The 14,549-nt window shown below is 36.7% G+C and overlaps 1 protein-coding gene across 11 annotated transcripts in view; it reads right to left on the bottom strand.

Annotated features, from left to right (window-relative positions):
* The window catches only part of ZNF536 (zinc finger protein 536), a 590,155-nt gene that overhangs the window by 467,655 nt on the left and 107,951 nt on the right, over positions 1-14,549 (bottom strand). For 9 of the 11 annotated variants that reach the window (XM_074211458.1, XM_074211460.1, XM_074211455.1 and 6 more), the window contains exon 3: positions 12,793-12,828. The exons of 1 other annotated variant lie outside the window; for it this stretch is intronic. The gene's annotated coding sequence lies outside the window, so the exon portion shown is untranslated. Of the gene's footprint in view, positions 1-4,918; positions 9,976-12,792; positions 12,829-14,549 lie in introns of those variants that run through there. One more of the 11 variants, XM_074211463.1, reaches the window with a different exon arrangement.

Raw genomic sequence — 14,549 nt, 5'->3', positions numbered from 1 at the left:
TTCAAGTTCTAATAATTCACAAGTGTATACCTAGACTGCACCAGTTAAAAGTGATTCTTCCCCAAACAAATTTAAAATAAATAGCAACGGGGTGGCTAGGTGATACAGTGGATAAAGCACTGGCCCTGGAGTCAGGAGTACCTGGGTTCAAATCCAGTCTCAGACACTTAATAATTACCTAGCTGTGTGGCCTTGGGCAAGCCACTTAACCCCATTTGCCTTACAAAAACCTAAAAAAATAAAATAAAATAAATAGCAACAAAGTGATTCAGAAAAAAAGAAATTCAATTTTATAATACAACAATATCTAATATCTGCCAGGTGTTCTACATGAACAAAGAGAATGAATGAATGAATGATCATTTATTAAGTTTTTTATATATGTACTGTACTAAATATTCAGCACTGGGCATACAAATACAAAAATCAAAGATAGTCCCTGCCCTCAAGGATCTTTCATTCTTAGATGGTGACATATAAATAGCAATGGTGACCAAGAGAGGTATTTTGGCTTAGAAAAAGTTACAAAGATGGTCAGTGGAGAAGATTAATATAATCTCTTCCCTATAGGAGAAAACACACTCCCACAGGACTAGAAGACAATAATATTAATAATGTACATATTTTGTTTTCCCAGACTACAAACTCCTTGAGGGCAGGAACCATAATATATTTGCTTTTGTATCTTCAGAGGCTAACCCAGTGCTTGATGCACATGTTTATTGGTTGGTTCGTTGACTATAATACCATAACAAACTGAGAATAGCACATGCAGTAAACATCCTAAAAATTCAAAGGAAACTCATAGAACCATGAACAGGAGTGATCCAGGAAGGTTCCAAGTGGATTTGATCTCATCACTAAAGGGTAAGAAGGAGCTGTACTGGAGGAGTGGGGAGCCTTCCAACTGGAAGTTAGACACTAAAGAAATGTTTAATAATTAGGTATTATGACAGGGTAGAACCCTAGCACTCTGAACTCTTTGCATATTACAAAGAAATCTTTCTCTTTTCCAGTGTCTAATTTTATTTATTATCGCCACACCCATTTTCTGGTTCAGATGATCCTAGTACATCCAGTAGTCTGAAAACTGAATTTGAACAAGTCAGTTCTACTCACACAGGTTTCCATTCAATCAGTCAGATCCTGGTTATATGCATATAATAGTCCCATAAAGCACTAGAGTATGGGAAGTCAGAATACTAGGAAACAGCACCAAAAATTGTAATCTCTGAGTTTGTAAATTCTTTTTTTTTTAGTTTTTTCAAGGCAATGGGGTTAAGTGGCTTGCCCAAGGCCACACAGCTAGGTAATTATTAAGTATCTGAGACCGGATTTGAACCCAAGTACTACTGACTCCAGGGCCGGTGCTTTATCCACTGCGCCACCTAGCCACCCCAGAGTTTGTAAATTCTTTAAGAAATTTGAATCAAAATCAAACCAACAATAAGATACCTAAATTTCTATTTGCCAATAGAAATCATAAAGTCATGCCTCCTGAATTTGTTCCTAACAATAATACTTTCTGTTTGTGTAAAGTTTAAAAATCACAACTAAAGACAAAGAGAGGTTAATATACATTTTAGAAAAACCAATTCATGAATCCAGGTTCTGTTCACACCTTTATTGTCAGATTGTTTATTTTAAAGACACACTCCTTTGAATGTGTCATTCCATCAATGTGTCCTTGTGAAATATGACAGTAAATTCAAGCACACCTGTGGAAAGTCAAACAAAATTTTATTTCCCCATAGCCACTAATAGTCTTAGTCAAATGGGGAGAGGGGCAAGATATCTTATTTTAAACAAATACATGATTCCCTCTGACAAGCATAAAAAGAACCCTAATTCATTAGTTTGCTAATTGCTCTTCTCTGTAGCAAATAGTCTATGTTTGTACTTTAATCATGGAAAGCATCGTTTTTATTTTCACAGTGATTAATGTAGATGTGGCAATGGTACACTAGGTTAATAAAAAAGTCCTGGGTTCTAGTTTGAACTCCTCTACCAACTCTTTGTATGACCTTGGAAGAATCACTTTCCTTTCTTGTGTGTCAGTGTCAAATCAGTAAGGTGTGAGAAATTACTTAATATAGTTTTCAGTAACCTGTATATGTTTATGACTCACAAATTTATGTGTAACTACAAGTATACACATGTAAATTCGTTTCATATGGGACCATATGTGTCCTTGTCTGGTTCGCCACATAAATTCTCAATTTTTTTATTTATACTAGACCTGTATTAGAATAGGGGACTCTCAGTGAGAAGACTATCTTCATCAATGCCAATGTGAATTTGCATTGCAACTGGAGCCCTGAGAGGTCAAGTTCAGGGTCATAGGCCAATGCAACAGATGAAGGACTTGCACCAAAGTCTTCCTTCAACTCTGAACTCTGCTCTCTATTCACCAGGCAATGGTGTCAAACTCAAAGAGAAATAGTTCTCTGCCTGTAAGTAGTGTCTTAGGAAACCACAAATTAACATTATCTATATTTTATTTTTTAAAATTTATTTTGTTAAACATTTCCCAATTACATTTTAATGAGATTCACTGGAGAGCTTGATGGGCCTCAGGCAGGAGCTTGATACCTCTTCACTGGGCCAGGGCAGCCTCTCAAAATCCCCATAACTGTCATAAAAATCTCAGCATCTTACATACACTATATGCAGTTAATGGATCTCAATAAGAGCACATGGCAAACCTTGATAGGGTATCATGATTACTGATCCCATTCTCTGATGGAATCTATCAACTGGCTCATCACAAAAGCTGCTTTTTCCTAGAATCTCCCCACCGAAGGGGGGTATCTCCAGATATGAATCCCTCTGACTATTCCTGTTTGTCCACCTGTTTCAATCCAATAATCAATTCAGAGAGATGTAAAGAAAATTCGAAGACAGAGCAGAAGATAGGACAATACGATATGGTAAAATTGGTTATAAAAAAGTCAAGTTAAAGTCAAGAGATTTAGGTTCAAGTTATTTCTCTAATACTATTTTGTTGTATATTCCTAGGCATGTCATTTCCCTGTCTTGAACGTCCTTTTCCCTATCTGTAAAAATGAGGTTAGTTGATTGATCTCTAAGGTCCCTTGAATTCTTGTGAGATTGTGATTCTCAGAATGGGGTCTTCACAATTAAAGGATAGCAAAGCATCATATAGCTTATAGACTTTAGGATCAGTCATATGCATGCAATAAGACTGTTGGAGGCTTGGAAAACAGACCATGACCACCACTGGTATATATTTGTACCTCACTTTAATCATGGTAAAGGGTATCTACCATGTCTTTAATAAAATAAACCTTTAATGTCAATTCTGCTAAGTGGAGATGGCTCAAATCAATCTAAGTAACTTCAGTTATATTTTCTTCCCTTAGCCTGAAAAATCCAGAAAATTTCCATTTTATTCTTGAAGTGTGTAGACACTGCCTGAGAAAACTATTCTGTCAACATCCAAAATTTGCCTAGTCTTGTTTTTATTCCACAGTCAGATCTGAATCCTGCTTTTGCTACATTTTTATCATCCTGTCTTTATCACCCCATCCCCAGTTTTTCTAGTATCTCCTAACCTTGTAAGAAACCATGTGCTCTTCTAAGAAGGGAGTGGAATAAAAAGATTTAGTGAATTGAAAAAGTATAATTTGCTAGGAGAACATATATTACATGGTTTCTCTGAGAAGGATCGAAAACATTCCTTATGAATAGAGCCCAAAGAGTTTGATTAAAATTGACTAGAATGAGTCCACTATACTTCTATTTAAAAATGAGAAGCCACTAATTCAGTTTAATTCAAAAATTAAAGATGATTAAAATTTTTATAAGTTATCTAGATTTAAGAAAAAATAAATTGCAGTGACCTTCAAAATATTGATAGTCATTGGTAAATTACTTCTGGTATTTAATCAATGTTATTTTTTTTATCATCCAATTTTTTCTTCAAGTCAGTTTCTAACACTAAACTACATTTCATCAAGGTTGGTAAAATGTTTAGAAAGGAACAGATGTCAAAATATGGGGATTGCCAATAACACTGATGGGAGCCAGTAATTTCTTTCCTGTCCAAAGGCAAAAGAATGAAAAATAATCTAGACTGTATACAATAATGCAAGATTTACTGCAACATTAATGGCTATAAAAAGTAAAAGTATACAACAGTCATCCCCATTTTTTTCCAAGCCATCACTAAGGGCAGTGTTTTTCAATTTGAGAGAAATGTAGCTGTAAACTGAAAGGTCTCCACTCTTTGAAACCCTTAAATACCCACACAAATACAGCTGATGATATAGATTAATGTTTATTAGTGGGTTCCAAATATACTTGCCTCTCAGTCAATTCTGTCATTTAATAATTTTGCTACATCTCAAAAATGGAGATGCAATCTTCCCTTTAAGAAAGCAGCTCTTGCTTGTTATTTACAGATTGTAACATTTACATAAGGGTTTGGCTTAACAAGAGATATAAATATAGATAAAACCCTTAGGACTTCATTCTTTAAACTGCCCTCTAAAAATCTGCCCTGCAATTTGCAAACTGAATTTTGTGCAGACTATTCTTGGAAGCCTTTGTGAATTAGGGAGAACTGACTCAAAGCAGGGGCTGGTTAATCACAATTTTGCAAATTGTACGTAGCAATCATCCTCACATTGTGAAATTCAGATCTATAAAATGCTGATGTTTTAAAGTTGAAAAATAAATTAGCTAACTAGAACTGTTTTGCCAAAAAAAAAATCAGTCTGCGTCCTTACAACTAAATTATTTGTATAGAAAAAAATTAAAACATAGCCGCATCGATAGCAAATAATAAATCAACCCAGAGTATCTTCCCTGCATGTTCCCATTACAATTAGCCTTATGATAGAAGATGACTTTCCTCTAGTTCCCAACTTCACAGCAGTCTTATACAAATACTCACCTGGCTACAACATGCAAATTCCTTAACTCCCAAGAATAAACTTGTGGCAAGGAATCCTATTTTAGACAGCTCCCATGTATTTGTCTGTGATTTGGGAAAAAAAAATTAAGCAAGGGAAGGATTACTTAATGTACACTTTGATATGTCATCTATGCACTTGCTAAAGCTGATTTGCATCTGTCCCATCGAAGCAGTTAGTAGTGAACATTCATTTATTTGTTTAAAAAATATCATTTGGTTTATAAAAACTAGAAATATTAAATTTGTAAGATGAGAATAAACTGTCTTGTAGGCAGTCCTAATATAATAAGTCTCCAAAAATGGAGTCTTGTCCTTGAATGGAAAACCTAGCCTAGAAGTGGACAGGAGAAAGAATGGTCCAAGGCTTGGGTCTCCTTGGTAGGAGAGATACCAGAGCTCCTAGGAAGAGAATTATGACTTCCCCATAAAAGATTAAATCCTGTGTGAAGAAGATAAAGCAACTAGCTGGATGAGTGTAAGAACTGCCACTAGTCAGAGCCCATTGAAACCAGCCACAAAGATCATTATGGAATATGGACAAGGGATGATGACTGGACTTAAATTATCAAGGTTGCAATCCTACCTCTGGCATTGCTACTTTCATGACTTGGGTAAATTATTTGACCACCCTTGACCTCAGTTTCTTCGTCTGTAAGATGAGAAGACTGCACTAAATTTGATAGACTTAAGATTCCCTCTAGCTACTCTGGATCTATGATCCTGTGATCTCTTGATTATGACAGAATTCTATTATGATTAAAATTGATTTATACAAGTGGGTCATCTATTCTAGGTTGGAAACTGGTCTGTTTTGTCTTTGGGGTCATGAACTAACCTGCAATCTTTTGATGGATTTGTGCTATTTCTACAATTATTTTCAAAGTCATTTCTCCTGATGGCCTTTCCTTGCCTTACAGGTCATAAAACAGACAAGTAAAAAAAAAAAACCAAGAAACAAAGTAGACTTATTAAATGACCATACTTAGTGTCACAAAGTTAAAACTGCAAGTGACTTCAGAGGTCAACTTATCAAACTTCCTCATTTTATAGACAAGGAAACAAAGACCCAAAAAAGTACAGCAATTTGCCTGAAGTCACATAAGGAAAAGTTAGCAGACTAAACAAGAAATCAATCAACAAGTATTTATAAAATAACTTCTATATTCCAGATACTTTACTAAACTCTGGGAAAATAAAGGCAAAAGCAAAATAATCCTCTCATTCAAGGAACTGACATTTTAATAGGGGAGATAATATGCATTCTTATGACTATATATATGTGTGTATGTATGTGTTATGTATAGATAGAGATAAATAGATATATAAACATACAAAGAACAGAATGGGATTTGAATGACAGATGACAGATCCAAGTTCCTTCCAAAGTCCTATAAATCTTTACTCTAAGCTTATTTAGGATAGGTACCCTGCATTTTAGTTATATTTCCTACCAGGTCTAGCACAGGACTTGGCACATAGCAGGTATTCAATAATTTATTGTTCAGTCATTTCAGTTGTATACAATATTTTGTGGCCCCATGTGGGGTTTACTTGGGAAAAATACCAAAGTAGTTTGCTATTTTCTTCTTCACCTCATTTTTACAGATTAAAAAAAAAAAACCTGAGGCAGAGTTAAACAACCTGCACAAGGTCACTAGTGAATGTCTGAAGGCAGATTTGAAATCAGGTCTTCTTGCCTCCAGGCCCTGGGCTTTATCCACTGCCCCATCTCGCTGCCCCCAATAAGTATTCATTGACCAATTGATTAACTAGTTCATAACCATACTTGACAGATGACAGTTAGTTTTATGTATTGATGCTTGTCCTTCATTCTCGAAAAAGACCATGACATCAGGGAAGTGATGTCATAAACAAGTGCATTAATTGGTTTTGAATGAGGGGCTTAGTTACTACCTTCTCTTGCTCTTCCAAAGTCATCTAGATTTAGTAGTCAGATGTGAATCAGGACAACTTGAGATAGCCTGAATGCAAAGCAATCAGGATTAAAGTGACTTACCCAAGGTCACAGAGTTAGTAAGTAGCAAGTGTCTGAGACTGGATTTGATCTTCCATCCTCCAGACTCCAAGGCCAGTGCTTTATCCATTGTACCACCTAGCTAGGTACCCCCCAAGGGGCAAGAGGAGGGTCGTGGGTGCCTCTCAGAAAAAGGATTCATTATCATTATAAAAATAAGGGGTAATAATGGTTTCCAAAAGTCAAAAAGACTTGTCCATGGTGGCCATTCTGTCATTCCTCTAACTCTCACTACAGACACCAATTATGAAAGACTAAGGAAAGGTTTTATTATAGCTAGCTCCCCAAAGGTCAGACTTCTGACCTCAAATATTCCTACAGTTGCTTAGACTGCAGTTTAGGCATTCTGTGCAACAGTGCTTTTGGAAAGGAAATATTTATATTAGTCAAGACTGGCAAATTATGACTTGTGTTCAGGTATTTATTTTTTAGATGACTGCTAAAAGTAAGAAGGGAAATTGTAGTCTGGATTGAAAGGAGAAATAACATTATTCAGCATTAGAGCTGCAAGTGTCTTTGGGAAACATCTAGTCTGACAATCTCAGAAATACAGATGGAGAATCTAAAGCCTAGAGAGAGAAAGAGGGGCCATTCTAGTACAAAGAAGACCCTACTGGTTCCAGAGTTCAAGGAAGTGAATTTAAATTCTCCCTTGTGTGTCTCCTATTTATTTAAGTGGGGTAGTTAAGTGGTGCAGTGGATAGAGTATCAGTACTGGAGTCCAGAGGATGTGAGTTCAAATCTGACCTTTGGCACTTCCAAACTATGTGTCTCTGGGCAAGTGACTTATCCCCCATCTTCCCTCATCTTTAAGATGAGCTGGAGAAGGAAATGGCAAACTACTCCAATATCTTTGCCAAGAAAACACCAAATAGGGTCACAAAGAGTAAGATACAACTGAGTCAACTGAACAACAACATCTATTAAGTGACCTTGTACAAGTCACTTAACCTCCATGGGTTTCAATTTCCAATCTGTAAAGTAAGAGGAAGTTGGATTAGATTCTAATGCTAGACCTATGATCCAAAGTCACACAAGTAAGACTGTGGCAGAGCTAGGATAAGAGTTCCTGGGTTCTAGCCATTAGTCACTCAAGGACTATTTATTAAGCACCTATGTATAGGAGTCAGGCATTATACATACGAAATCAGCAATCACTTCAAAAATTCTGAATTCTGTAAGTACCAGTGTTTTTTGGTAAGGATAACATTAACATACATTTAGAGAAAGAAAGAATCTTCGAGTTAGCCCATCCCAATCACTTTACAGAGAAGGTAACTGAGGCATTGAGAAATTAAGTGATTCACCCAAAATCACACAAGCATTAAATGTCAAATTCTTTTTTTAATCCAGAACCTTACAATCAAAACTCTGATTTCCATCATCTCTGCAAAGCCTCTCTGGGGAACACAAGGGATCTCCTATCTCTTCATACAGTGTCTTACAATATGACTTTCAATGAAATTACAAATGTCAACTCTGCTCTTAGCTATCTGGGGTATAAACAAAACAGAAGAAAAAACAACTTCAGAGGACAATGATAATAAATCATGTTTATAATTATATATTTTGCAAATGATAATTAAGGGGCATTTATAAACCCTCACCATCCCCATTTCACAGACATGAAAACAAATGGGATGTACCGGTGTTGAGTTGGAAACTAAGAGAAGGACTGGATTTCAAGTGCATCATTTCAGCCTTCCCTGGAGATTAAGCCCCTTCATGCTAGTGAGTTAGGTGCCTATGGAGACTCATTCACTCTCAAAGGCCACTGGAGTACCAATGAGTGCATTATCACACACAGTCCCAGATGCCTGGTCATATGCCCAGAGTCTGATTAGAAATGTCCCCTCCTGTGTGGTGTATCATAAATGCAAAGGCTCCTGCAGATGGGTTGCGGCTGAATAGGTCAGTCCTGGCCTCACCTGGAGTTAAGCCACAGTCATATTTTGCCTTTAAAAAGGAAAGACTGTTCTTTCCAGTTGAGCTTAGATTATCCTCCCAGCTTTCCCTCACTACCTCTGACTCCCCAGAGTGAAGAGCCAGCAGCACCTAGGATTAACCCTCCAGCAAAAGGGCAGTACAGACAGGCATCAAGACTGGCACTCCCTGGGTTTCTGAATCCCCAGCACAAGAGCCTCCTTAAGACATCTCAGCAACTCCTGGGTCCAAAAGAAGTAAACTAATGAGGAAGACTGATAATTTAATTTTTCTGTTCTCTCAGTTTACTTGCTGTTTGGTGATTTTCTCAGTCATGTCTGACTTTCTGTGACCCCATTTGGGGTTTTCTTGGTAAAGAATTGGCTATTTCCTTCTCCTACTAATTTTACAGATAAGGAAACCAAGTCAAACAGGGTTAAGTGACTTGCTCAGGATCACACAGCCAGTAGGGATCTGAAGTCACATTTGAACTCAGGAAGATGAGTTTTCCTGTCTCCCAGTCTAGTACTCTATCCAATTTATCATTTAGCAGTCACTTGGCCTCTCAGACTATTCATTTATTCAATATTTTGGTACTAAACAGTTAGGAATACAAAACCACAAAGGAAACAGTCCATAACCACAAAATCTTAGTCTTTCTGGACCTCCAACACCAAATTTAGAGTTTACTAGCTGTATGACCTAGGGCAAGTCAGTCCCTGACCTCAGAGATCTTAGAGAGAACACCAGCTCTGACACTAGATTCAGTGCTTGCCCCTGATGTGACCTTGGGTCAAGGTTCCTAGGAGAATTTGGGAAATAGTCCTTCACCTTCACTTTTTTTTAGGTTTTTGACAATGGGGGGTTAAGTGACTTGGCCAAGGTCATACAGCTAGGTAATTATTAAGGCCAGATTTGAACTCAGGTCCTCCTGACTCTAGGGCCAGTGCTCTATTCACTGCACCACTCTGTTGACCCTTCCACCTTCACTTCTAGGAAAATTTTCAAAGAATTTTTTATCCATCTATATTTTCTCAATGAATCAAAAAGCATTTATTAATCACCTGCTTTATATGAAATAATACTGTAGGCAATGAGGATACATAGACAAAATAGCTCCTACCTTCAAGGAAGCTCCATTCTATTTTGGAAGTCAACACACACACACACACACACACACACACACACACACACACACACAAATATAGGCAAAAAAAAGAAACAAAAAATGGGAAGTAACTTGGAATAAGGGTGAGGAGGCCTGGGACACAGGGGGAACCAGAAAGGGCCTCTTACAGAAGAAGGTAGTGGTTGAATTGGGTCTCTACCCACCTCCACATTAGGAAAAGCTTCTTTTCTGCAGGGGAGGTTTGGGGTGTTTGAGCCTAGCACATAGAAAGAGCAAAGGATAATAGATGAACACCCTGAGTATTTTAATGTAATCCATGAAATATTAAAAGACCTGGAGAATCTTTGGAGTTATATGGATTTTTAAAGAGATTTATAGGAAGGCATGGTCACAAACTGAACAAAATGGAAAGCACCTTTGGAGGCAACATCTATGACTGAGGAGATGACATACACTGAGTTATCAAAATATTGGGAAAAGAGGATAGGCCTTCCATGAAAGAGGAAAAAAAAAAGACATTCTCTTTGTACAGCCTGATGAGGTTCTCATCCTTTCAAGCCTGGATTATTACAATTACAGTTTGCCTGAAAAATATCAGAGAGCTTTAGTGAACTGAAAGCTCAATAGGAATCAATAGTGTGATTCAGCTGCCCAAAAAGCTAATGAATCTTAGGTTGTATTCAAGCAATTAATCAATCACCATACACTTATTTAGCACCTACCATGTGTTCATCCTTAAGGAACTTCAAATATTATCTTAGGAGATAATATGTCCAAATGTAAAAATGAACAAAAAATAATACAAGGTATCTTAAGTAAAGGAAGGAAATAAATATTTGTGTTCCCTACTATGTTCCCTATTATATCAAAAATTGTGATAAGCATTTTTTACAAATATTTTCTCATTTGATTCTCATAACAACTGCAAAGCAGGTGTTATTATTTATCCCCAATTTAAAATTAAGAAAACTGAGGCAAACAGAAGTTAAGTGACTTGCCCAGGGTTACCCATCTGAGGAGAGATTTGAACTGGGATCTTCCTTTCTCCACGTTCAGTTCTAGTCTATGGGCTCACATCAGAGCTGCCTCATAGAAAGAAGGTAGTAGCTATGGGGTGATAAAGGAGGGGATCAAGAAAGAAATCTAGGGATTCTAAGAATATAGGTAAGAAAAGAGTGCATTTCTAGAATGGGGGGAGAATGAAACAATATCTCATATGAGAAAGTCAAATTGACTGGACAGAAAAATATGTGAAAAGGAGGAAAGAATGAAGAGACTAAAAAGTTGGGAAGAGGTCAGGTTGTAAAAAGCTTTAAAAATCAAACAGAAAGGCTCTCATTTGCTTCTGGAGACAGAAGGGAGCCACTGGGGTTTATTGAATAGGAGGTTGATGCGGTTAGACCTATGCTTTAGGATGGAAGCTCCATGGATGATAGGTTAGAGTGGGGGAGAAATTTAAGGCTAGAAGATCAATTAGAGCAATTTTACAATATTCCATGCTAAAGATGATGAGGACTAGGGTCATAGCCATGTGAGAACAGAAAAAAAAGGACAAATTCAAAAGATATTTGTAGGATAGAAATTACAAAATTTGACAAATAATTGGATGTGTAAGGAAAAGAATATGACACAGATGTTGCAAAACTGGAGCTAGAAGGAAAAATAGAAATTCTTTCCTTGAAAGAAATAAGGAAGTCAGAAAAAGGAAATGATTAGGATAAATAGATAAGGAGTTTTGTTTTCTATGTATTGAGTTTATGAGGTTTATAGGACATACCCTTGGAAATTTCCAGTGGGTAGCTGAAGACATAGAACTGGCACTCAGGAGAAAGACCAGGACTGAATATATAGATCTTGGAGTCATCAGTGTAGAGATGGTAATATAATAATATATATTATATAATATATAATAATATATTGTATAATATATTATATAATAAATAATATTATATATATATATATATATATATATATATAATCATTATAGCTGATGAGATCACCAAAAGAGACAGAAAGAGTAGGGAGAGAAGAGAAGAAGACTTGGGACAGAGCCTTGGGCTATAAAAAAGAGAGTGTAATATAAATGTGTTCCAGCAAAAGAAGGTCAGGAGAACCAGTATCATATCAGTATCATAAAAACCCAGGAGAGAGAATCTGGGAGAAAAGGGTAGTGAATATTTTTATATTAAAAATACACTTACAATTCCCATTTTTCATCCTTTTACTCACCCCTCAAATGCCACAGAGAAGTCAAAAAGGTTGCCAATAGAAAAAGAGGCCATTAGATTTGGCAATTAGGAGATCATTGTTGACTTTGGAAAGAGAATTTTTAATTAAGTTATGATGTCAGAAACCAGTTTGCAAAGGATTGAGGAGTGGGTGAGAGGAAGAGAAATGGAGGCAATGATTGTACTTATAGATACAAAAATATTTATAGCAGTCCTTTTTGTGGTGGTAAAGAACTGGAAGCTAAGGAAGTGCCCATCAATTAGGGAATTGCTGAACAAATTATGGTATATGACTGTAATGGAATACTATTGTGCTGTAAGAAAAAAAATATAAAGCTTTTCCTGGGGCTTCGTCTGAGAAAGAGAGGCAAGATATAGAACAATAGTTTGAGAAATGGGAGGATTTGGTGAAAAGATAGGGGAGATTTGGGTGTGTTTGTAGACCTCAAGGAAGGAATCACTAAGCAGGAAAGGATTAAAGATTACTTGGAGGGAATGGAGGGTGGGGGGAGAGGAGGAAATGGGACCAGGGGTTTACCTTGTCCAGAAGAAAAGTTCAGCTCTTCATCAGAAACTAGAATGAAGGAGGAGAAAACAGGAGATGTTTTAAAGGGGTTATGAAATCCACACACATTTAGAAAAGAATTGTAAAACAAACAAACAAACAAACAAACAAACAAACAAATAAATAAATAAATAAAAATAAAAAGAATTGTATAAATTGTATAAAGAGCTAAAAAGATAATAGTTGCAGTCCCAGTCCACCCTGGCCAGACACCTATGGGCTTCCTTGTTCAATTCTTAATGCCAGATGTTAGGAAGAACATGGATAAGATGAAAAACTTTCAGATGAGGGTGATCCAATGGAAGGACCTTGAGATCATGGAGAAGACTTAAAGGGCACAGGATACCACTGTCAAATTTTTGAAGGTTAAATTGGTTCTGCTTGGCCATCAAAAACAGAACGAGGGCCTCTAGGGAAATCTCAGATAGAAGGAATGTAGCCATCAAAGAGTAGCCATCCGGTCCAAGCCATACCTGAATAAGACCCAACAGAATACCCAATTTCAGCATACCCAACAAGAGTCATCCAGGCTCCTCTGGTTAGACCTCCAACAAAGGAGAGACCTCTCTACCTCCTAAAGAAGTCCATTTCATTTTTGAATAGCCTTCATTGTTAGGAAGGTTTTTTTCTGACATCAAGCATCAGTTTGCTTATTTAATAATTTTCATTCAATGTTCCTAATTCTACCATCAAGGGTTATGCAAAACAAGTCTAATCCCCTTTCAAACACTTGAAGTGAGATAATGTGACTCCTCTCCCCATTAAATCTCCCTTCTCCAGACAAACTGAGCAGATATTCTATATTTGGGATTAGAAGAAGGGAAAGGTAGAGAAAGTCATGAAAGGGCTGAGTTATTAAGAACAGTGATTTCTGGGAGATACAATAAGATGACATCTCTTCCAATCAGCACAAACTTTAGTGTGAGTACCAAGAATCCAAATTCAGTAGATCTGAATGAATTCAAATTCAAAAATTTGAATTTTCTCACCTCAACTCTTCCCTCAAACATTAAAGATATTAATGGTGGGATATTCTTAAAATATTTGGAATTGTTCTTCCTAAAAGTCTAAGTCATGATTGGGAGGACCACTAGAAGACATAAGTCCTATAAAGTCTTTGACCCAAATAGCATGTGGCATAGATAAATACAGGTGAAATACTCAGTGAAGGTAAAATAGGAGTTCTGAAAATGGTCATGAGAAACTCAACTTCTTTTTTAAAATGAGTCCTATTTTTTCCATTGATCTATCATTTCAGAGTGCCTTCATCTTCAATCCTAATTGCTCTTCACTGGGCAGTGGCTCCTAATACTTTATTTTTAAATTCCACTGCCCCTGTCTCTCTGTCAAGTAGTTAATGATCGCAATCAAACACTTAAATGCACCAAGGGAGCTCCTGTTAGTTAAAGGAATCCTTCAGTGAATCCTTTTAGCATGTGAATAATCACATTTGTTCTCTAAGCTCAGATTTCCATATACTAGATTTTCTTAAAGCAGGGCCCACCTATAATGCATATATTCAACAATATATGGTGCATAATGCAAAACTGCTCAATCTTTATACCAGAATTTGGAGGTTGATGGAAATTCATTTGGGCATCTTCTGACAGGATTTAAACAAAAACATTAGTAATCATTGGTAAAGGGAACTCCGTGGTCTAGGGTTATGACCTAGAGCCTTTTCCTTGGAGATTATTTCCTTAAATCAAACCCTAGTCACCAGTAACCAA

The sequence above is a fragment of the Macrotis lagotis genome, chromosome 1 (assembly GCF_037893015.1).
Source record: "Macrotis lagotis isolate mMagLag1 chromosome 1, bilby.v1.9.chrom.fasta, whole genome shotgun sequence".
Classification (NCBI taxonomy): domain Eukaryota; kingdom Metazoa; phylum Chordata; class Mammalia; order Peramelemorphia; family Peramelidae; genus Macrotis; species Macrotis lagotis.
Note: the sequence above shows the minus strand (reverse complement) of the source record. Positions and strands in the feature narration are given on the sequence as shown.